The sequence below is a fragment of the Syzygium oleosum genome, unplaced genomic scaffold, assembly GCF_021117445.2.
Source record: "Syzygium oleosum isolate NSW1041296 unplaced genomic scaffold, Sole_v2.1 Sole_v2.14, whole genome shotgun sequence".
In the NCBI taxonomy this organism is placed as follows: Eukaryota; Viridiplantae; Streptophyta; class Magnoliopsida; order Myrtales; family Myrtaceae; genus Syzygium; species Syzygium oleosum.
Genome location: NW_026607498.1, coordinates 1,156,408 through 1,178,046, shown reverse-complemented (window position 1 = coordinate 1,178,046; position 21,639 = coordinate 1,156,408). Strand labels below are relative to the sequence as shown.

General features: G+C 42.5%; 2 pseudogenes; both read left to right on the top strand.

Moving 5' to 3' along the window:
• The first annotated feature begins 1,797 nt into the window (after positions 1-1,797).
• On the top strand, positions 1,798-14,554 carry LOC115689015 (disease resistance protein RUN1-like; annotated as a pseudogene).
• Positions 14,555-15,021: 467 nt separating this feature from the next.
• Positions 15,022-17,959, top strand: LOC115688992 (disease resistance protein RPV1-like; annotated as a pseudogene).
• Positions 17,960-21,639: the final 3,680 nt, after the last annotated feature.

Sequence of the window (21,639 nt, the reverse complement as noted above, 5' to 3'; positions counted from 1 at the left end):
AAATTTGCATTAATAGAATTTAGTAAAACATGTTTCCCTTTTATTCTATTTTATTTTTATGTCCTTTAAAAAAATCATTATAAAAATTTTAAAAAGAAAAAGAGAGAGAGAAAAGACAAAAGAGGAGCTTTTCCCCATGGACAGCTCTCCCGTTCCTCCGACAACCACTGAGCCCGAGCCTTCGTCGACGAGGCGCTCGTTCCTCCGACGTTTTCCCTCTCCTGAGCCAAAGCCGCGGTAGGTTTTGGTTTGTTTTTTTCTTGGGGTTTTAGGTCGATTCCCCGAGGATCCCAGCTCGGAGGCGTGCGGGGCGACCGGACTAAGTCCGATATATCTCAAGTTCGCCCTCTATTCGCCGTCGCCGAGCTGGGTAGGGCCACTTCCGGCGACTGAGCTCTCGTTCTTCTTCACCCTGATTGTTGCTCAGTTTCGCCCTGTCTCGGTTCAACCGAGATCGGGATTTAGTGTTCTTCGTTTGTGCTCGCGTTCGGTGTGAAAGAACCATTTCCGAGTTGATGTTGAGCATGGCTTGTTCACTACATTTTGAGTTTGGGTCGATTTCGCGAGCGGTTTGGGTCGGGGGGGTTTCCTGTCCATTATTGCACACCACGTGTTTGCTGAAATGCATCAACTAGATCCGTGAACTTTTATCTCGAGTCCGGTTTGTTGGAATGTCAGGATGTACGTTGGTTTGTGATGCCTGAAGATGGGTTTGGGTTATATGATTCCCCGAACCGTACTGTTCACGACAACTGCTTTCGTTGTTCCATGTTTGTGCTTTTTCGTTCTTCCGTCTTCTGTGTTCTCTGCTAATGTAGCTTCGTATGTGATGTGTTTGGCCGGGCATTGCGTTGTCGAGCATAGGACGTTGTTATTATTGTTGAAGTTCCGGCGTTTTAGAACAAATGCGCAGCGTTAAAAATTTCTGGGTCGCAAGAACGCGAAGCAAGAGTTGGTGTTCTACTGTTCTGGGCTTCATGTATTAGTTTCTGGGCAATAGGGGAAGAAGACGTCCAGAAGGGAAAGAAAAGAAAATAAGAAACGAAAAAGAAAGGAAAAAGAAAAATATTAGAAAAGAAATTGCTAAATGGGGGTCCCGGGTTGGTCGGAGAGTCGGGTCGGGCGTGCGCGTCGTGGGCACTAGGGTTTCAAGCGAGTCGGGTCGGCGGCCACAAGTCGGGTCGAGCGTGTGGGTCTAACCTGGTAGGGTTTCGTTTGGTGTTTGGACTGGTTTTAGGTTTTTTACGTTTTTATGGTTTTGGGCTTTTTAGTTACTAGAGTGGGTCTTTTAAGTGTTGGGGCGTTTCGTGAGTGGGCCGAATTTGGGAACGGGGCTAAATTGTCATTTAGTCTTTTACTCCTAGTGGGCTTGGGTGTTTTGTTTTTTTTTTATTGTTTTATTTTAATTGTGGGTTTATTCCGAATTGGGCCCTCATGGTCGCCTCCGACCCAGGTCGGATTTGGAGATCCAACGCGGTCCTTTTTTATATTATTTTAATATTAAAAAAAATTTCAAAAAAAATTAAAATTAAAAAAATTAAAAAATTATGAAATTTCGAAAATTAGAAATTGAAAATTGGGCTTTGGGATTGCCCCTTTTTGCACTCTTTGTGTGATTAGCGTTATGTTTGATTGCACCTTGCTCGATTCACACACTTTGAATTGCGCGTTTAATTTAACCTTGCACATGATTGATTATGCATGTTAGGTTCATGTGTTGATTGTTGCTTTCCCTAGCTTGGTTAGGAATGGAATTTTAACTGATTAGTGGCGACTCCTAGATGAAATTGATTTGCACGTTAACAACGTAAACCTTAAGTCGTGAGTTGGTATGGGTTTGGGAGAGCCCGAGCTAGGTTTAGACTTAACAATCCATTAGCCAAACCACTTAGGCGGCGGGGCCAGTTCGGGGAGGTCGCGACAATATGCTTTAACCATAATCCGACCAATTTTCCGACAAAGTACTAATACGTTAGCCACGTTTTAGTGGCCATTATAACATCTTTGATTGCAAAGTTTTCCCATTATATTCAGAGATAAATTTCTGGAATTTGTCAAATATACATGGATGAAACTAAAGAGAGAGGCTAGGATAGCTGCGAAAGAGTATTTTTGCAAAAGACAATCTCTCATGGCATGACAAACCAATAGGTCAAACAGTAAGTAAAGAATTAGAAGCATCTCTATGCAAAAGACAATTAACCTAGAATTCTAAGATATGTTTGACACTTATTATCTCCCTAGAAAATTTCCACACAGATCTGCTTAAGCAGCAACACAAAAAAATGAATTGTGTACCAAAACTTATAATTGAGCATTCTTTTCGGTTTCCTTCCGATAGATTTTAGACGGATCTAACTTTCGTCGCTACCGGGTCTAAAACTTTGCCATGAAAAAAGCATGTGCAATTGTGGATGGGGTTTCGATACAATTACTTTAAGGAGATCTCTACATTTGCTTCTGACAGAAATCAGCCACACCATACGTTTTTATAATGACTTTAAACTTATCTCTACATTTGCTTCTAATAGAAATTAGCCTCATCATCCTGCACGTGGTCGGCATTTTTGCGTTGCATTTTAAATTCCTTGTTTCGCAGAGAATTTGCTCAAACCTTTGTGGTTGAACTTCTCATTGACAGTAGTTGCTACTATTTTTTATCTTTTGTGCTGAACGCAGCTTACAGGGAGACCGTGTATAGAGATCAAATAAACATGTTGAACACCTCTTCTAATAATCAGGAAATAGAAAAGTTATCAAGATATGATTACGAAGTATTTTTGAGCTTAGAGAACCAGATACCCGTAGTGACATTACTGATTACCTTCACATCAGCATGACTGACGCTGGAATTCAAGCATATAAAGATGATGAAGAGCTCCGCATTGGAGAAGAGATCGGTGGCCAGCTTCTCCAAGCTATTGAGCAGTCAAAGATCTCCATACCAATATTTTCCAAAGGATATGCAGACAGTCCCTGGTGCCTCAGGGAGTTGGTCAAGATGGTGGAGAGCAAGAACACAAGGAGACATAAGATCATGCCCATTTTCTATGATGTCACACCATCCGAAGTAAAATACCAGACTGGGCACTACGGCAATGCCATTGTTTCTCAAGCAAACAAGAAGCGGTTTGATGATGAGACTATTGACAAGTGGAAGGCTGCCCTCAGTGAGGTTGGAGCACTAAAGGGATGGGACCTCCAAAGCATGCCCAATAGGTATTTAATTCTATCATTTACGGTCTAGTTGTTAGAGATGCATTATCCTGTTTTGCTAAACCTAATGTCTTGCTGCTTTTTCCTCCAATACTATCAGAGGCAAAGGTGAATTTGTAAAAGAAGTTGTCAATAACGTTTTGACTGAGTTGAAAACCAACTACTTGGAAGTATCCGATTGCTTAGTATAGAGAATCATGTGGATGAAATCATGAGGATGATATGTTCACACAACCATGAAACAAAGATTGTTGGAATTCATGGTATCGGTGGCATTGGAAAGACGACTCTTGCCCAAATAGTGTACAATCAGCTTTCTAATGATTTTTCTCATTGTTGCTTCCTTTCTAACATACGAGAAACAGAGATTACACGCTTGCAGAATCAGCTCATATCGAATATTCTGAAAATAAGATGGCCTGATATCAACAATATCATGGAAGGAAAAAAGGTGATCAAGGAAAGGTTATGCTCTAAAGTGGTGCTTCTTTTACTTGATGATGTTGACGAAGCAAGTCAACTTGATGCACTCGTGCAGAAGCGTGAGTGGTTTTGTGACATTCTGAATTTCGACCCATTTTTGGAATTTATAAAACGTGTAATTCGTCAGTGTGCTTATAGTAAAATCTCGCCCGGGAACTGATCACTCTCGGTTATTGTTTTTAAATTGAGATTTCGCTAGAATTGCATTCGATCGAATTTGGCCGTTATTTAGAGCTCGAACTTTGGTGTCGAATTTTTGGAGTTTCGTGACGAATTAAATTGGAAGGTGTCGATATTATTGTGGCCAGCCTCGAGTTTGCCTAGATTAGTCGGAAAGTGAAAATTTGGACCGGGTGCGGATTTTGACCGGTAGACCTCCCTCTGGGTTTATTTTATTTAGTATCCGTTGGTTTTTCCTTAGTTTATAATTAGAATTTTTAGTGAGCCGTTAGATCGTTTTCGGGTTCGAATGTGGGCCGTTGGATCACGATAATTACCGTTGACTCTCTCTCCCTCTCTCTCTCTCCTCTCCTCCCTTCCCGCCGAACACCCCACGCCGCCGACACCCACGCCCACTGCTCCCACCATGCCGTTTCGCCTCTGTTTCTGCCGACTTGCTGCTGACTTCTTGCTGCACCTTCACGTGTGCTTTGCTGACCATTGACCCATGCTGCCCCATGCTTGCTTCACGTGCGCTTCCATCATTCTTACTGCTGCTGCTTCTTCTTCTCTTTCGCTGCTCCTTCTTCACTTCTGTTGCTGCTGTTTTCTTCTTCATTTTGCTTCTTTGCTTCTTGCTTTTTCTTGCTGCCGCTCACCAGACCGACCAGCTCCCTTGCTCAGCCACCCTCAGCCACCGTGAGTGCCAGCGCTTGCCCGTCCAGCTACTGTGAGCTCAGCTCACCGCCGGAGTTGCTGCTGCCTCTTCTTCTTGGTTTGCTTGCTTAGGATTCCTAGTAAGTGGCTTCCTAACCCTTGACTAGGCTAAGGGGTGACTAATGGACATGTTAGAGATGGTTTAAGGACTGTGGATAGTTGGTTTAGTGGCTGGTTGTGCTCGGTTTGCTTGGTGGTGCTTGTTGGTTAATTTTCGGTAAGGTTGCTGCTGTGTCGCTGGATTTTGTTATTTTTACTGTGACTTGTGTGGGCCGAATTTGAGGAAGTGTTCTTCATGAAAGTTGTTCATAACATCTTTAATTTTGACATATATTAAATCTGGAATTTTTTTGAGATCATTTAGTGCCATTCGTAAGTCCATCTTTTGACCGAAATAAGTCTGCCGGAAACACTGTTCCTCCGACCTTCGGGTCTGTTCGAATTTTTATAAATTTTTCTAGACCTATTTTCAAAATACTTCCTTCACAAAACTTGTTGGAGACATTTTTGGCTATGACATATAAAAATTTCAAATCGTTCTAAGGAGATTTGGTTACTACTTGAAATGCATTTTGGAAGCCGGATGGCCAGTCCGAATGAAATGTTTTATGTCCGACTTTGGATGACAAAAAGAGGTGGTTCTAGACAGAAATGGATCTTGTGTTCTTCATGAAAAATGTTTATCAAGATGTTTTGTATAACATATGCAAATTTCAGAATTTTTGGAGTTGAATTAATATTTATTTCAAAGAAATTTCGGTTGTTGCGCAAACTGCCCAGAATAGCCCGAATGTGTGCAATTCCGGTTTTCTCTCTCTCGGGGACTATTCGATGTTATCGTGGCGTTTGACGGATTTAGTTGACGTTGGGCTAATTTACAAAGATAAGAATTGATAATTATTGCTGAGGTGTGTGCATGGTCACGACACGTTCCGTCTAGGCGGGAGTTCTAGACGATGCCGTTGGGTACCCGGCTTGCCGGGGGTGTTCGATCCCCAACGTTGCCGTCTGGTACCCGGCTTGCCGGGGGGTGTTCGATCCCAGACGATGCCGATCGCGGTGGAGGCCGGATCGATGCTCCTAAGTGGAATGCCGTTGGGTACCCGGCTTGCCGGGGGGTGTTCGATCCCCAACGTTGCCGTCTGGTACCCGGCTTGCCGGGGGGTGTTCGATCCCCAACGTTGCCGTCTGGTACCCGGCTTGCCGGGGGGTGTTCGATCCCAGACGATGCCGATCGCGGTGGAGGCCGGATCGATGCTCCTAAGTGGAATGCCGTTGGGTACCCGGCTTGCCGGGGGGTGTTCGATCCCCAACGTTGCCGTCGCCGACGTAGCGGGACGATGCCTGGTTACGCCAGAAGACCGGCGGGAGTTCGGTGGCCCGAGGGGTCGTTAATAATCTGGACATTTATAAACGTGTGCTATGCATTGGAGAATGCCATGATTGAATTTAATGTTGAGCACGTCTGGGTTATTAACCGTGTTATGCATGATTATGCCTTGAATTGCATTGTACAAGCTTGATGAGCAATTGGCCGTGTTATGGCGATATTCTAATGTGCAGGGCTTGTGTATGTGCCGAGGCGAGGTAAGGACGCCTGTGATTGTTTATGGCACGTCGATTGTTTGAATCGCATGTTTAGAATTGTTCGGAAGTACGCTTTGGCCTAAGCAAGGCTTAGGTAGTTGCTTATTGAGAAGTGTTCTCATGGTTGTATAACCAAACTATTTCAGACCCGCGACCGTGATTGATCCGGAGACGCTGCCAGAATACTACGGGGATTGAGGATAGGTCGAGTTAGCTCATCTTTTGAGTGTCCCTTTTGGTAGAGGAGTTAAGCTTACCAACCACCCGATTCCTTGTTGTTGTGCGTGGTTCGTAGATAGTGGCATCGTAGATGGCTTGCAAATGTATGTGTACTAATCGATGTTATGTTTATAAAAGTGTCTTGTTAATGTGTATTCTTTGTCTCTCTACTATCCCGTTGTTTATATGTTGTTTGGAGAGTTCGAGGTTGCTTCCGCATGCGTTGCTCGTCAGTGTTTTGATTGGGTGGGCGACAAGTCCTGGGATGTCGCGTACATTACGACCACAAAGGGATGATCGCGCGCTCGTTCGGGTTCGGGGCGTGACATCCCCGTTGATTTGGTATCAGAGCAAAGTCAGCTCGATCCAAGTTGGTCGAAGCCTGGAGTGATAAGGAGCGATGACTTTGGGGTAGTTAGTTAGGGAGACTCGTGTGTCATGCGTACCCCAGACTGTTTGATTGTGATTGCTGAGTGACGTACACAATAACATGTGAGGTGCAGGTGCATCAGGACTTGAGGTAAGTGCACGAATCATGTTGGTTGAGATTGATTGATGTATGTGATTGGCTGCCTGCTTAGTGAATTGTTGTTGTGATTCATTGCCTAGGGCTTTAGACTGGTATAGTTGGCCTATGTCTCTAATTCCTGAATGGAATTATAGTAGGTAGATGGGAGTGAGAATCCTGTGAGTATGAGTATCCGAGGAAAAGGTCGAGGTCGTGTAGGTCCGCAAGTTGGAGTTGCAGAGGATCCCAGAGTGGATGGAATTTTGAGGGCACTCGAGAAAGTTAGAATTTTAATGGGAAGGCAGACTGAGGAGCGAAATGCGACTGTTGCTACTGATGCTGAGGCTGCTGTTGCTGCCGCCCATGGAAATAACGAGAATCATGGGCATAATGGAAATGTTGGGAATCAAGGTTAAGGGCAAGTTAATGCAGTCGGATAGATGCGTGAGCTGGTTGGAAAATATTTGAAATTGAAACCTCTGAAGTTCGATAGTAAAGGTGACCCTGAGACTACATTACTTTGGATAGAGGACCTGAAAAAAAAAAAAAAGGGCTTTTGAGGTATTCGGGTGTACTGATGAGAAGAAAGTGACCCTGGCTATATATCAACTCTAAGGAAATGCAAGTGATTGGTAAGAGGACCCCCAAAGTAGGATATTTTAGAGGGCAAATTTCCAAGCTGGGGTGTCGTTATCGAGGCCTTCAATGGGAGGTACTTTCAGAGAGTGCGCGAGGACAGAAAATGACAGAGTTTCTTCGGCTTCGCTAAAATTGGATGTCAGTCGATCAGTACGAGGTCGAGTTTGTAAGGTTGTCTAAGTACGCATCAAGGATAGTCAATGATCATGTGGATAGGACAAGGAGGTTCCGGGATGGACTGAAACCGAATCTCCGTAGTCAGTTGATGCTAATGAACTTAAGGGATTGTAATGAGCAGTATGAAAAGGCTTAAACGGTTGAAAGGGATATGAATAAGAGGGTTACCGTTTATGGATCGCGGTACACGCCAACTAGGGACAATGGGAACTTTGGGAAGAAGCTTATGACCGAGAATAAGAGACTTGTCCCTTTGTTAAGAAAGAACTTTGGAAAGCCGAACTACTACTCCAACGCCGCATGTCAGTCTTGTGGAAAGGGGCATAGTAATGACTATTGCCGAGGTAGAAGTGGAGCATGTTGTGGATGTGGTCAGCAAGGTCACCAAGTGAGAAATTGCTGAGCCGGCAGGTTAGACCACTGATGCAATCGTAGCGATCGCAGGTAGGATATTAAGCGGGAGCTGCCCCGCAGAATAATCAGAATTGGCTACTGATGTAAGGAAGGATGTACGCTGTGGTTGGGAAGGAATCAGAGGATGTGCCTCGAAAGTCTATATGCGTTACCTGTTGATATTGGGTGCAACAGGCGATGGTTTTGAAGTTATAACTCTAATGGTCATGTACGACGTATGAATGCTTATAGTGGATAGACGCAATTAGTTTATGGATTTAGGAATTATGGATGATATACTTTGGCAAGAATTGGATGAATGAATTATCATTTGGAAATTTTGGAATTCGTAAGGAATCAGGGTGATTGTTTTGGGGGACCGTTGGATTGAAATTTGATGGATTGAGCTTTGTCTTTGAGGTATAGAAGGATAGCTATCTTGTAGTTAACTTATTGGGTAAGGAACCGAGGTTAAAGGATATAGCCGAGGTGTGTAATATTCCCGATGTCTTTCTTTAGAAATTGCCGGGATTGCCACCTAATAGGGAAGTGGAGTTTGTAGTTGAGTTGGCCCTAGAGACGGAACCGATTTCGAAAGTGACCTATAGGATGTTACTGTCGGAGTGGAAGGAATTAAAGGTTCAAATGCATGAGTTATTGGATAAAGGTCTTATTCATCCGAGTGCGTCTCCATGGGGAGCGCCAGTTTTATTTGTGAGGAAGAAGGACAGATCGTTAAGGTTGTGCATTGACTATAGACAACTGAATCAGGTGACTATTAAGAATAAGTACCCGTTGCCACGGATAGATGACCTATTTGACCAGTTGCAGGGGGCGTCGATATTTTCAAAGATCGATTTGAGGACTGGCTATCACCAATTGAGGATTAAGAAAGAAGATGTGCCGAAGACGGCATTCAGGACGAGATATGGGCACTACGAGTTTATGGTGATGCCATTTGGATTAACTAATGCCCCTGCTGCCTTTACGGATTTAATGAATCGGGTGTTCAAGAAATTTCTGGATTAGTTTGTAATTGTGTTTATAGACGATATCCTAGTATACTCGAAGAGTCCCGCCGAGCATGAGATACATTTGGAAAAGGTTCTACGGACTTTAAGGGAACATGCACTCTGCGCCAAGTTCAGTAAGTGCGAGTTTTGGCTTCGTCGAGTGGCGTTCTTAGGACATGTGATATCCGGGGAAGGAATTGCAGTAGATCCAATGAAGATTGAGGCCGTCATGAATTGGTCAAGACTGATAACAGTAACCGAGGTTCGGAGCTTCTTGGGTCTGGCAAGTTATTACAGACGCTTTGTGGAAAGGTTTTCGGCATTAGCGACACCATTGACGCGGTTATTAAAGAAGGAAACAAGGTTTGAATGGATGGATAAGTGTGAAAGAAGTTTCCAAGAGTTAAAGCAGAGATTGACGACCGCACCAGTATTGACAATCCTGTCAGGACCGGGAGGATATGAGATCTACAGTGACGCGTCGCTAAAGGGACTAGAATGCGTGTTAATGCAATACGGAAGAGTGGTGGCATACGCATCGCGACAATTGAGACTGCGTGAGCTGAACTATCGGATGCATGACTTGGAATTGGCCGCAATTATATTTGTCCTTAAGATTTTGAGGCACTACTTGTGTAGGGAGAAGTTTCAGATTTATACGGACCATCAGAGTCTAAGGTACTTGTTTTCCCAAAATGAATTGAACATGAGACATCGTCGTTGGATGGAACTCCGTAAGGACTATGACTGCGATATTCTGTATCAACCCAGAAAGGCTAATAAGGTAGCGGATGCACTGAGTTGGAAATCAAGCATCGCGCATATGATGGTCAAGGAATGGACCATATTGGAAGGAGTTCGGGATTCGGGGTTTAAGTTTGAAGCGAGTCAGGTCTGGAGTCTGCTTGCCGCATTGAGGATTGAACCGAAACTCCGGACTAAGATTAAGGCTTCACAATCGATGGACCTGGAGATCCAGAACATTCTGGAATTGGATGTCACAAAAAGGAAATCGGACTTTCAGGTATCCGAGGATGGAATTCTGAAGTTCCATGGACGGTTGTGTGTACTCGATGATGCCGAACTAAAAGAGGAAATTTTGACAGAAGCTCATCGTAGCAATTATAGTATTCATTCGGGTTGTACGAAAATATATCAGAACCTATGGCAGCATTATTGGTGGAACGGCATGAAAGTAGATGTGGCCAAGCACGTGGCTAAGTGTCTAACATACCAACAAGTGAAGGCGCAACATTGTAAGTTGGGTGGATTGTTGCAGCCATTGGAAATCCCCGAATGGAAATGGGAGCATTTCACGATGGACTTTGTTACGGGACTGCCGAGAAGCCAGAGGGGCCATGATTCAATTTGGGTTATAGTAGATCGGTTGACAAAATCGGCACATTTTCTGGCAGTGCGAAAGGACTTCGCATTAGAAAGGTACACAGAGCTGTACGTGCAACAAATAGTTCGTCTACATGGAGTGCCAATGACGATCACCTCGGACCGTGATCCCAAGTTTATTGCCGCTTTTTAGAAAAGTCTTCACATGGCATTAGGAACAAAGTTACAGTTTAGCACGGCCTATCATCCGCAAACGGATGACCAGTCTGAGAGGACGATTCAGACTTTGGAAGATATGCTGCGAGCATGTGTATTGCATTTTAGGGGCAGTTGGGAAGAACAGTTGCCTTTGGTTGAGTTTGCCTATAACAATAGCTATCAGTAGAGTATCAGAATGACACCGTTTGAAGTGTTGTATGGCAGAGCTTGCAGAACACCGGTTTGTTGAGATGAAGATGGTGAGAGGAGCATCACGGGTCCACAGTTGGTTCAACAGTCAGTCGAAACAGTCAAGGTTATTCGAGACAGACTTAAAACCGCTCAGAGCCGCCAAAAGAATTATGCAGACTGGAGACGTAGGCCCTTGGAGTTTCAAGTGGGAGACCACGTTTTCCTCAAGGTATCGCCGATGAGAGGATTATCACGGTTTGGCAAGAAAGGAAAATTGAGCCCGAGGTACGTGGGTCCATTCGATGTCTTAGAGAGAATCGGCACTTTGGCCTATCGTCTAGCGCTACCGCCAAATTTGTCTCAAGTTCACAACGTGTTCCACGTGTCTATGTTAAGAAAGTATGAGCCAGATCCGACCCACGTGCTGAATTATGAAGAGATAGAAGTGGACGACATATTGTTGTACGTGGAAAGGTCGGCCAGGATCGATGACAGAATGGAACGAGTGTTGCGGAACAAGACAATTCCGATGGTGATGGTGATTTGGGAATATCATGGAACCGAAGGAGCGACATGGGAAAGTGAGGAGTTGATGCGACATCAATACTCCCATTTGTTTGAGTAATTGAGATGGGTTGTAAATTTCGAGGACGAAATTTTTGTAAGGGGGGAAGAGTTGTGACATTCCGAATTTCGACCCATTTTTGGAATTTATAAAACGTGTAATTCGTCAGTGTGCTTATAGTAAAATCTCGCCCTGGAACTGATCACTCTCGGTTATTGTTTTTAAATTGAGATTTCGCTAGAATTGCATTCGATCGAATTTGGCCGTTATTTAGAGCTCGAACTTTGGTGTCGAATTTTTGGAGTTTCGTGACGAATTAAATTGGAAGGTGTCGATATTATTGTGGCCAGCCTCGAGTTTGCCTAGATTAGTCGGAAAGTGAAAATTTGGACCGGGTGCGGATTTTGACCGGTAGACCTCCCTCTGGGTTTATTTTATTTAGTATCCGTTGGTTTTTCCTTAGTTTATAATTAGAATTTTTAGTGAGCCGTTAGATCGTTTTCGGGTTCGAATGTGGGCCGTTGGATCACGATAATTACCGTTGACTCTCTCTCCCTCTCTCTCTCCTCTCCTCCCTTCCCGCCGAACACCCCACGCTGCTGACACCCACGCCCGCTGCTCCCACCATGCCGTTTCTGCCTCTGTTTCTGCTGACTTGCTGCTGACTTCTTGCTGCACCTTCACGTGTGCTTTGCTGACCATTGACCCATGCTGCCCCATGCTGCTTCACGTGCTGCTTCTGTCCATCATTGCTGCTGCCCGCTGCTTCTTCTTCTCTTTCGCTGCTCCTTCACTTCTGTTGCTGCTGTTTTCTTCTTCATTTTGCTTCTTTGCTTCTTGCTTTTTCTTGCTGCCGCTCACCAGACCGACCAGCTCCCTTGCTCAGCCACCCTCAGCCACCGTGAGTGCCAGCGCTCGCCCGTCCGCCATACGTGAGCTCGGCTCACCGCCGGAGTTGCTGCGCCTCTTCTTCTTGGTTTGCTTGCTTAGGATTCCTAGTAAGTGGCTTCCTAACCCTTGACTAGGCTAAGGGGTGACTAATGGACATGTTAGAGATGGTTTAAGGACTGTGGATAGTTGGTTTAGTGGCTGGTTGTGCTCGGTTTGCTTGGTGGTGCTTGTTGGTTAATTTTCGGTAAGGTTGCTGCTGTGTCGCTGGATTTTGTTATTTTTACTGTGACTTGTGTGGGCCGAATTTGAGGAAGTGTTCTTCATGAAAGTTGTTCATAACATCTTTAATTTTGACATATATTAAATCTGGAATTTTTTTGAGATCATTTAGTGCCATTCGTAAGTCCATCTTTTGACCGAAATAAGTCTGCCGGAAACACTGTTCCTCCGACCTTCGGGTCTGTTCGAATTTTTATAAATTTTTCTAGACCTATTTTCAAAATACTTCCTTCACAAAACTTGTTGGAGACATTTTTGGCTATGACATATAAAAATTTCAAATCGTTCTAAGGAGATTTGGTTACTACTTGAAATGCATTTTGGAAGCCGGATGGCCAGTCCGAATGAAATGTTTTATGTCCGACTTTGGATGACAAAAAGAGGTGGTTCTAGACAGAAATGGATCTTGTGTTCTTCATGAAAAATGTTTATCAAGATGTTTTGTATAACATATGCAAATTTCAGAATTTTTGGAGTTGAATTAATATTTATTTCAAAGAAATTTCGGTTGTTGCGCAAACTGCCCAGAATAGCCCGAATGTGTGCAATTCCGGTTTTCGCGGTGGAGGCCGGATCGATGCTCCTAAGTGGAATGCCGTTGGGTACCCGGCTTGCCGGGGGGTGTTCGATCCCCAACGTTGCCGTCTGGTACCCGGCTTGCCGGGGGGTGTTCGATCCCAGACGATGCCGATCGCGGTGGAGGCCGGATCGATGCTCCTAAGTGGAATGCCGTTGGGTACCCGGCTTGCCGGGGGGTGTTCGATCCCCAACGTTGCCGTCGCCGACGTAGCGGGACGATGCCTGGTTACGCCAGAAGACCGGCGGGAGTTCGGTGGCCCGAGGGGTCGTTAATAATCTGGACATTTATAAACGTGTGCTATGCATTGGAGAATGCCATGATTGAATTTAATGTTGAGCACGTCTGGGTTATTAACCGTGTTATGCATGATTATGCCTTGAATTGCATTGTACAAGCTTGATGAGCAATTGGCCGTGTTATGGCGATATTCTAATGTGCAGGGCTTGTGTATGTGCCGAGGCGAGGTAAGGACGCCTGTGATTGTTTATGGCACGTCGATTGTTTGAATCGCATGTTTAGAATTGTTCGGAAGTACGCTTTGGCCTAAGCGAGGCTTAGGTAGTTGCTTATTGAGAAGTGTTCTCATGGTTGTATAACCAAACCATTTCAGACCCGCGACCGTGATTGATCCGGAGACGCTGCCAGAATACTACGGGGATTGAGGATAGGTCGAGTTAGCTCATCTTGTGAGTGTCCCTTTTGGTAGAGGAGTTAAGCTTACCAACCACCCGATTCCTTGTTGTTGTGCGTGGTTCGTAGATAGTGGCATCGTAGATGGCTTGCAAATGTATGTGTACTAATCGATGTTATGTTTATAAAAGTGTCTTGTTAATGTGTATTCTTTGTCTCTCTACTATCCCGTTGTTTATATGTTGTTTGGAGAGTTCGAGGTTGCTTCCGCATGCGTTGCTCGTCAGTGTTTTGATTGGGTGGGCGACAAGTCCTGGGATGTCGCGTACATTACGACCACAAAGGGATGATCGCGCGCTCGTTCGGGTTCGGGGCGTGACAGGTTTGGTAAGGGAAGCAAGATCATCATTACAACTAGAGATCAGGGAATTCTCAATGTGCCTACACTTGTTGATCGGGCTTATGAACTTACTAGTATGGATTTTGATCATTCTCTTCAACTTTTTAGCAAACATGCCTTTAGAAGAGATTATCCCATAGAGCAATACATCTTTCACTCTGAAAGAGCAGTAAATATCTGTGGTGGTCTTCCTTTAGCTCTTGAAGTTATAGGTTCTCTTTTATCTGGAAAAAGTATAGAGGAGTGGGATGCCACATTAAAGGAGCTAGAAGAATTTCCCCATGAGGATGTTCAAAGGAAGTTGATGATAAGCTTGAAGGCTTTAAATGAAGACCAAAGAAAGATATTTCTGAGCGAGGCTTAGGTAGTTGCTTATTGAGAAGTGTTCTCATGGTTGTATAACCAAACCATTTCAGACCCGCGACCGTGATTGATCCGGAGACGCTGCCAGAATACTACGGGGATTGAGGATAGGTCGAGTTAGCTCATCTTTTGAGTGTCCCTTTTGGTAGAGGAGTTAAGCTTACCAACCACCCGATTCCTTGTTGTTGTGCGTGGTTCGTAGATAGTGGCATCGTAGATGGCTTGCAAATGTATGTGTACTAATCGATGTTATGTTTATAAAAGTGTCTTGTTAATGTGTATTCTTTGTCTCTCTACTATCCCGTTGTTTATATGTTGTTTGGAGAGTTCGAGGTTGCTTCCGCATGCGTTGCTCGTCAGTGTTTTGATTGGGTGGGCGACAAGTCCTGGGATGTCGCGTACATTACGACCACAAAGGGATGATCGCGCGCTCGTTCGGGTTCGGGGCGTGACAGGTTTGGTAAGGGAAGCAAGATCATCATTACAACTAGAGATCAGGGAATTCTCAATGTGCCTACACTTGTTGATCGGGCTTATGAACTTACTAGTATGGATTTTGATCATTCTCTTCAACTTTTTAGCAAACATGCCTTTAGAAGAGATTATCCCATAGAGCAATACATCTTTCACTCTGAAAGAGCAGTAAATATCTGTGGTGGTCTTCCTTTAGCTCTTGAAGTTATAGGTTCTCTTTTATCTGGAAAAAGTATAGAGGAGTGGGATGCCACATTAAAGGAGCTAGAAGAATTTCCCCATGAGGATGTTCAAAGGAAGTTGATGATAAGCTTGAAGGCTTTAAATGAAGACCAAAGAAAGATATTTCTGGATGTGGCTTGTTTTTTCATTGGGATTGATAAAAGAATTGTGATTTACATGTGGGAAAGCTGTAAGTTTCTTCCTCAACAATCTCTTAACACCCTCCAACAAAGATCTTTGATAAAGATTAGAGAAGATAACAGAAGATAACCGACTGTGGATGCATGATTGGTTAAGAGATATTGGAAGAAATTTTATACAACAAGAAAGCGGTAAGAAACCAGAGAAGCAACAATGGGTGTGGACTCACGCACAATCATCGGAGATTTTGGAGAAAATGCAGGTAAAATCATACAACTTCATTCCTTTGAAGGATATTGGTCACAACATATTCGTTTTGATTTTGTTTTTATCAAAATTGATTTATTTCCTGTGCACTTACATAAGTTGTTTATCAATTATTTTCAACATTAGGAGGAAAGATATAGTTATTTTCCCCTTGAAGAAGATGAATGCGGTAAATCATTGTTTTTTCTAACTTTCATTTTCTGTTTCTATTTTGGTAGATAGGAGATGATGTTCATGGAATTGGAAATATCGAAGCAATATGTCTCAAGCTTGATGAAATCTCTCAATAATCCTTGATAAAACAATGCCTAGCTAGTTTTTCAAATTTAAGGTTCCTTCAAGTGGATAGCAACGACTTTGATGGAAGCACAAAGTCTATCCTAACTCAAGTAGGTGATTTCCTATGTTACCGGTGCTCAAATTTTGTTCATACCACATTTGGCCCACTTATTCTTCCAGAGTTGAGATGGCTTTCATGGAATTACTGTCCTAAGTTTTTTATGCTGACCAATTTCTCCATGAGGAAGATACTAATCCTTGATTTGTCAATGAGTAAAATCACGGAAAAATGGGAAGGATGGAGCCACATCAAGGTATGATTTCAGTTAAAATCAGTGTGAGTTGTTTTGTTGTATGTAATTTTAATTTATTTTGAAGACCAATGTTGTCTTCTTTTCAGTTGGCTAAGACTTTGAAGGTCCTAAATCTGACTGGTTGCATGAAATTGCGTAAAACCCCAGACTTGTCTTTTCATGTGAATTTAGAGCGACTAATTCTCGAAAGTTGTGAGAGTTTGGTTCAAATTGATCCATCGATTAGTCGACTTAAGAAGTTAGTCTTCTTAAACCTGAAGGATTGTTGTAATCTCCGAGAGCTACCAGACGAGATGGGGGCATTAGAATCTTTGAGGGAACTTCTTCTTGACTCTACTGCTATAGAAGAGATCCCTGAATGGAGGAGGATGAAGAAACTGGAAGTTCTCAGCTTGGACAAGTGTGCATTACTGAAAAAGTTCAATTTCGTTGGTTGCACAGCATCAATAGTGAATCTTTCATTAGTGGATAGCCACTCGACTCAACCGCCTAAGTCGATCGGAAATTTCAGTTCACTAACTCAGTTGAATGTATCGAGTTTGAATTTGCAGGAGTTACCTGAAGTAATTGGGAACATGAAGAATTTGAAAGTATTAAAGATGAGATGCCCCTTGAGAAAACTACCTAGCGCCATTGGAATGTTGGAAAAACTCGAAGTGTTATAGGCCTGGGGCACTTTTGCAGAAATTCCTCTTAATATTGGGAATCTACCAGTTCTGAAAATTCTATTATTGGGTAGCCCTAGTATTGCGGCGGTGCCTCGACTTCCAGAAAGTCTGGTCAATCTATGTTGCAAAACCACCTCAATGGAGACTTTGCCGAACTTCTCGAACCTATTAAGTTTGAGAAATCTGAGGTTGACTTTATGGTTTAAGTTGGAGGGTCTTTCTAAACTTGAAGCAGCTCCAAGTGCTCGGTGGATTGGAAAACTATGCATGCTCGAGTTCTTGAAGTTGTCTTCTCCTTATATTGCAACCCTATCTTCCGATCTCGTTCTCCTTTCTCAACTGAAGAAACTCAAGCTCCAGTGCCGTAATTTGCAATGCCTACCTAAGCTTCCAACAAATTTGTCATACTTAGGTATCAAGCTTTGCCGAAGAATTAAAACGACGAATGACCTTTCGAATTTGAAAGCGTTATTAGATTTGGTCATTGTTGGTTGTGATGAGTTAACAGAGATTCCAGGCCTCGAAAGTTTGGAAAACCTGAGAACATTAGAGCTCGTGGAACTTCCATCATTGGCGAAGGTGCCTGATCTGACTAACTTGAGTAAGCTCAAGAAAATTCATTTGAATGACTGCCCTAAGCTTTTTGAGATTCGAGGTGGTCTAGAATCGTTGGAGATACTTCACATTGTGAACTGTTCAAATCTGCAAAAGCTTCCTACTCAACCTAGCTTCAAGAATCTCGAAGGCTGGACTCCTGGAACCAAGGAATCAACATCAGATCTTATTTTCCGAGAACTGATCCATGTCAACAAAAGAATGTAAAAAGTCTTTCTTTTGTGTTGAAATAAGAAAGGAGTTCGTCTTTTTGTTCCCCACGTTCTCCGATTAACGTACATTGAGAATGAATACATGTTTAATTTTCCTAATCACGGCAGACTAAGTGACCGTGATTTGCTACGGAAATACTAGAACTCTGCTTCTCATCTTGCAACCTGATCCTATTCAGACTCAGCACCATCAAATTTGATATTTTATCCACCAATTCCATGCTGCCGTAGTTTGATGATGTCCCTTTTTCTATATTTCTCGCCTATGCTTGTTAACATCAGAGATCTAAGTAATCATGGGGTTATGCTTACTAATAATCCATTTGTTTTGCGAAAATAAATAATTTAAAAAATATTTTCCTAAAAATGATCGCTTGTATAGTTTACAAAAATGAAAAGGAAAAAAATATTTTCATGGATCATGAAAATATTTAAACATAAATTATTATCTATAATGAAAAAAAATTTCATTGACTAATTATTTCAAGTAATACAAGCGATCATTTTAGAAATATATTTTTCAAATTATTCATTTTTTCACGAAATAAATAGAACCTAAAGCTTGAAATAGTAGCTGATTGTAATTGGCTACTGAAGTTTTATTTGGATTTTAGATTTAGTGATTATCTAAAACTATTTATCACTGTTCTTTTCATGAGGGGCCCCACACACATTATGAGTTGGAAATGAATTATAAAGCCATTTCTCCATGATAATAATAATCTCTAACACGATAATAACAGAAGAGTCCCTTTTAGCTCTCAACGCCCACATGGTGTCGACCTCTCTTTCATTATGGAGCGAGTTAGTGAATTTTGACGACCAGAGGTTCAAGGTAGAAAGTACGATGATCTTAAACCTACGACAATTATGGGATGAGAGGTAGAAGACAGCTGAAAAGAGATATTACGGTAACTGAAATGGTGGAGGAGTGCTATTGTAGGAGATGAGAAGGAAACGTTGCTTTTGACGGTTTAGCATCTTTGTGGGTGCTTTTGTGGTTATAACAGGAGAGTGCAAAAGATGAGGGAGGTCAACCAGCTGCTAGCAAACTTCTCGGGGCATTGTAACAAGGATTTCATACCCGTTACGAAATGTTGGGTTTGAATTGCAACTACTCCGCACCACCACTGAACTGAAGGTCCAAGAGTGGGGAACCTGTTATCTCATTCATGAAGCATCTTTATATGAGATATGCCATGACTAGACAATAAAACATGAAAGTACCACAAAAAAGAAAACATGGAAGTACCACAAAAGTGAGACCAAAGGGGGTTTTGTGGTTGTGATAGTAACTTAATCCACCATCTGAGGCAAATTTGACTGAAGGAAAACAAAAATGGAGAGCTTAATTTTTCATCGTAGGCAAGCTTGATTGAAAATTCCGATAAATCAAGAAATGTTTAATCATTCAAAGAGCAAATTTGACTGAAGGAAAAAAAAATGGAGAAGTTAATCCTTCATCTTAGGCAAGTTTGATTGAAAAGTCAGATAAATCAGGAAATGTTTAATCATCCAAAGAGCGCTAGATCAATTTCAGCTAACTTTGAAGTGCAAGCAAGGTAAAAGTTTTGGTCAAAAGGAAATTTTCCTATTGAGATCATTAAACCTGAGATAAGAACAAAATGAGTGCCCTAATTTTTGTACGGCACTCACTTGAGTGGCATTTCTTTTCGCTCGCTTAAGTGCCACATCGAAGAAAAATCGATCATTTAAGTGTTACTTCCCGCAAATCGTCATACTCGGATTTTTTGTATTTAATTTTTTAAAAAAATTGATTTTTTATTTTTTATTTTCCTTTTTTTCTTTATTTTTTTGTGCACCAGTCACAAAGGTGGGCCCTCGGTCGGCAGGGCCACGAAGGCCTTGGGCAAGGCCATCACTGGCTGTGGCCGAGGGCTTGGGTAGTGAGACCGCGATGGCCCTGGGCAGCGAGGCAAATTGTCGATGGCACTTAAGTGATTGATTTTTCAAATTTGTAGCACTTAAATGATCTGATTTTTCAAATTTGCAACACTTAAGTGAGGTTAAAAAAATTACAAAAATTGTCCACGTGGGAGCACAGCGGTGCCACGTAGAACGACCGGTGTCCACATCGGATTTTCCGGCAAGGTAAATCACCGATGGCACTTAAAGCGATCGATTTTTCAAATTTGTGGCACTTAAGTGAGCAAAAAAAGTTTTGACACTTAACATTCCGTTTGTTTCGCTGAAAATGCTACGTTTCTGGAAATGTTTTCCAGGAAACCATTTTCCTAAAAAATGACACAATTTTTCAAGTGTTCAGTTGAAATCTGAAAGGTCTTGGAAAATATTTTTCGTTGTTTAGTATGGAAAAGATTTTCCTTGTTGCAATACTTTTAATAATTTTTTATTTTTATTTTTATTTTTAAAAGTGTCTTTAATTTTTTCTTTTTCCTCCTTCTTCCTTGGCCATGGCGGCGGCCAACGACCGACCACAAGCGAGCTTGAGCCTCGCCATAGGCCGGTTGGGCGAGCTCGGGCCTCGTCGGATCAAGTGAGGCTCGACCTCGTCAGAATCTGGCGAGCTCGAGTCTCGCCACTGGCCGCTGGTGTCTAGCTTATTTTCCGTGAAATGAACCCTGAAAAACCAGAAAATGTTTTCGTGAAAGTTATTCTTCATGAAACGAATGGAGCCTAAGTAAGCGCCATACCCCAACAACATTCCCATTCGTAATTTCGATGGAAGGAATAACTCAAACAAAATATTATATAATCTCATAACCTGATTGCACAAAAAAACTCAAAGGATCAAATTGAATATTTTTCAATAATTAGCCGCTGGTGCCCCCGCTTCACGAAAAATGTGAAAATTTTGGGGCTAAAATTGGAGATTGGCCCTAGCATTGCGAGTCAAAAGCACGGAAAGCACAAAAACAGAGTGAGACGCGGGACCGTGTCTCTGTGTCAAAGAAACAGAGTGAGGTGCCCCCTTCCCAGGCCATGCTTGTCCTCTCCAGCTCACGGTCACAAGCAAAGATGTTTAGCACTCTCGCCGTCTCCTTAAAAGGTCTCATCTCTCTGTACCCTCTCTTCAATTTCATTTTATTGCCAGTACCGTTATTACTTGAAGTCTGCGAAAATCGTTTCAGCTGTTGGTTGATCATGTGTATTTGTCGTCTTTAAACTAATATACAAGTTCATGTGCCTCTTTTATGCGTTGTTGATTTTGGAAAATTAATCAATTTTGCCGATAGTGTATCGCGACTGATGGGCAATGATCGTTCTTCTTTTGTTGGTAATTATCATCTTCCGGCCTTCCTGTTTTTGAATTTTCCAAATAAAGGTTTGGTTACCGAGAGTTTCTGCTTCTTGTCCCTTTCACATTTTAAGCACTTGCGTGTCTTAAAAAACACAATAGAACACTTTAAAGTCAGCTGATGGTGTCTTGGGTTCAGACATGATTCTTTGACAAGCTGACATGTTAGATGTAATGCGTGAATGACTCGAGAAAAGTTCCATATATAAGAAAAGTTCGAATGACTCGAGAATAGATATAATGCGTGAATCCCGTGTTAGGAAGGAGATTCCGTTTATGGAACGGATCCTCCCTGCTAGAATGGCTTTCTTTAGTAACTCTTGAACCCCGTTCCAATTTAAGTCGTCGTCTTGCAGTGCGGCAATGTTCAGTACTTCTATTGGAAAAATTCTTGTTTTCCTTTGGTTGTAATTGAAAATATTTGTTTTCGATTTTGACTGATCTTTTTTACTTTTTCCTTTGTTACGCAGCTGATTCTGTTTGAATCTCAGCATGTGGAGTACATGAACTTAAGTAAAAAAAATTTCTTGTGGATTTTGGAAATATTTGTTTTCGATTGTAAGATGTCATTGTCATGTTTAATCCCGATACATTCTTGTGAATCTCAGCTGATT